We start from the raw sequence: 3,478 nt of genomic DNA, 5'->3' as shown, positions 1-3,478 counted from the left end.
CCCCACCAAAAAAAAACTTCATTCTTTCTCAGTTATCAGGGCATTTGAAACAACATTATCAAATTATACTTTTTCACAACATGAACAAACTATTTTTTTATCCTTTTACTGAAAAAATAACTAAATTCTGAAGATTATATTAACAAAGTAAAGCAGCAATTCATGATCATGTTTATTGAAATTGTGTGATTTCAGATCTCTTTATTGTTACTAGATACTGATCTTCTCCATTTCACTACTTTTCAACTATCATTCTACCATGCACTGATCACCGCATCTATGCAACATTTCCCCCACCAAAAAAAAACTTCATTCTTTCTCAGTTATCAGGGCATTTGAAACAACATTATCAAATTATACTTTTTCACAACATGAACAAACTATTTTTTTATCCTTTTACTGAAAAAATAACTAAATTCTGAAGATTATATTAACAAAGTAAAGCAGCAATTCATGATCATAATTGACTATGAGCCACCAAGCCTTTAATTATTAGATAACATCTCTTATGTACAATAGAGTAAGGAATTGAAGAGTATTTGGAGAATAGAAGCTTGATAACAGATCTATCATTCTCTTAGCTTTATCAATATCGTCTATCGGCACATTATCTAACCTGATTTTTTGTTTCAAATCTTCTCGAAGTAGACAGTGAAGTAAAAGAAAGTTCAAGTCGTCAAGACTTAACATCTACTTGCATCCACATTCAACTTCCTCATTTTCTTGTTCGGAGGCTTTGATTTTATATATTAATTTGGCGCTCTAAAACTAGTGGATTAAGAAGTTGATCGACTTTGTTGGGGATAGGGGGTTGGGGGAGGGCGAGGATGGTCTGGGAAAGAAAGTGATGGGAGGGAAGAACACTTTCACAAATGTGTTTTGTTTCCTTTTTGTTTTCTAAAAAAAAAAAATAGATTAATTAATCAAACGTCGCGTGGCATTTTTAATTGAATGTTTTACTTGATCACCGTACGTGAAGTGTTCAAATAAAAATTGGTGCTAACTTTGAGGTGATGTTTGTATTTGGCCTTGAATGAAAATAATACAACTTTCGAAAACTCATTTTAAGATAAAAGATGAACATAATGTAATATAACGATATATTAGTTTATACTACATATAAGGGGAAACAATAATAACAACAACTGTTCAGTAAAATCTCATAAGTGGGATCTGAGAAGTGTAGTGAGTATGCAGATATTATCCCTATCCCGATAGAGTAGTGAGGTCATTTCTGAAAAATTCCCGGCTAAAGAAGACGAAAAAAGAAACTCCTTATAAGGGGATGTAAGTAAATTGAGTATGCTACAAACCCCACTCATTACATTCCAAAATTTAACAAGGAAAACTATTTATTTGAAATTCTCTATGTAAAACTGTCATGATACATTTCCTATAGATAAGAAAGATGCATTATAAATTAGTAAAAACATAAAGCACCAAATTACTCTGACGAAGTTGGATAAGGAGTTGCAATCAAGTAAAGGTCACTCTTTCTAAGAACAGCTAAGCCAGCCGATTCAGTTAAGTCTAAGTCACTTGGATTGATTCCTGCAGGAAGACTCCAATCAAAGTGGTATAACAATTGAGCCAGTGGTAAATAAATATTAGCTAAACCAAATAATATTCCAGGGCAAATCCTTCTACCACTACCAAAGGGAAGATATTCAAAATTATTACCAACAAAATCCATAGTGCTATGCTCAAATCTCTCGGGCTGAAAGCTCTCTGCATCAACCCAATATTTTGGATCTCTTCCCATTGCCCAAACATTAACCATGATTGTGGTTTTCAAAGGAATAGTGTAGTCGTTTATGTTTGTTTCTTCCCGACATTCTCTTGGGATCAAGAGTGGAAGTGAAGGATGGAGTCTAAAAGTTTCTTTAATAACTAACTTTAGGTATTTCAACTCCTCTGCATCAGTTTCATCGAAAGTTTCTTTACCTTTAAAGGCATCTTTTACCTCAGCTTGAGCTTTGATGAGTACACTTGGATTCTTCATCATTTCTACCATAGCCCAAGTAATTATTGATGATGAAGTTTCTGTTCCACCGGCAAACAAGTCCTGCGTTTATGAGCAAGTTTGATATATCTTGTGAATGCTTTATATTTATAATCTTTTCATCAATGTCAACTAAAATATTTAAATTTCTTATAACTTGAAGGCCAAAATTATTTTCAAAACATGATATATAGCTATTATTACATTAACCTAAACTACTAAGTTATGGTGGTTGACATAACTATTTTAATGCGTAAATTTCATTATGAAAACAAGTTTAGAAGTCCTACTTGAGACTATATCAACTCTCTAAGTTCCAAAAATGATTAGTTAATTTAAGAATGCAAGTGCATGCACGCGTGAATGATAATGAGGGAAGAATAATGCATTATATATAGTACTTGCAATAATAGTGGCCTTGATGTTGTCGGTGGTGATTGGAAATTTAAGGCCTTCTTCCTTCATAAGTCTTAGCAGTATATCAATTATATCTTCATCTCCTAATTCACCATTTATCTTGCCAGTTGCAAGATTTTGCTTGTGCTCATTGATGACATTCTCAACAATAGCATCTATCTTATGGTGGAGATACATCATTTTACCCTTCTTTCCACTAAGCACATGAAGAAACTTCAGTGAAGGGAATACGTCAGCTACATCAAACCCTCCTACTAATCCTGAAACTTCTTTGATTAGTCGTATACATTCGTCTTGCTCCTTGATTACTTTTCCAAACGCTGATCTCAATATTATAGAGCTTGTCAATAAATATATCCTTTTTGTTACATTAACTGGCTCACCAGGTGATGATCGAATAAATTCAATAAGATGACAAACTTCATCACGTCGGATCGAACTGAATGATCGGACATTTTTCGCACTAAGCAATTCCAAGACACAAATTTTAGCAGCCAATCTCAACGGCCACAAGTTTAGGCCTAGATGCAAAAGCGAGGTCATGAGTTTTTAGTACTTCTTTTGCCATCTCACGAGAAGTAACTACAACTATAGACATTTCACCTAATTGAAGGTGCATGATGGGTCCATATTTTTTGGCTAAATTTCTTAGGACATGATGTGGAAGTCCACCTAGCATATGAAACATGCTTCCAAATAAAGGTAGTTTCCATGGACCTGGAGGCAATCTTTTGGTTTGGCTGTTGGAATTCCTCCATTTCCTAAATAACAAGAGAGAAGATAAAAAAAGAAAAATGGAAACCAAGTTGAAGAACTGCATTTTGATATGGAAGGGAGGGTTATTTTGTTAAAACAGTTCTTGAATATGCTCCTTTTTATAGGTTTTTGATTTGGCAAGAAAAGCATTCTTCAAACGTGTTGGTTATCAATTGAAAACCAACTAAACTCATGATGAAAGGACAAACTTAGATAGGCTTAGCCAATAGTTGAGTCTGCTCAGAGCTCAGCTTGGCTCGTTTGTAGTTTAGCGACTTGGCTAGACTCGTTCAAGAGAGCATC

General features: G+C 34.1%; 1 pseudogene; it reads right to left on the bottom strand.

Moving 5' to 3' along the window:
- Window positions 1–1,444: 1,444 nt before the first annotated feature.
- LOC107819321 (premnaspirodiene oxygenase-like) lies at window positions 1,445–3,239 on the bottom strand (annotated as a pseudogene).
- Between the last annotated feature and the right edge of the window lie 239 nt (window positions 3,240–3,478).

This window comes from Nicotiana tabacum, chromosome 22 (genome assembly GCF_000715075.1).
Source record: "Nicotiana tabacum cultivar K326 chromosome 22, ASM71507v2, whole genome shotgun sequence".
Taxonomy (NCBI): Eukaryota; Viridiplantae; Streptophyta; class Magnoliopsida; order Solanales; family Solanaceae; genus Nicotiana; species Nicotiana tabacum.
This window is presented reverse-complemented; position numbering and strand designations above follow the sequence as displayed.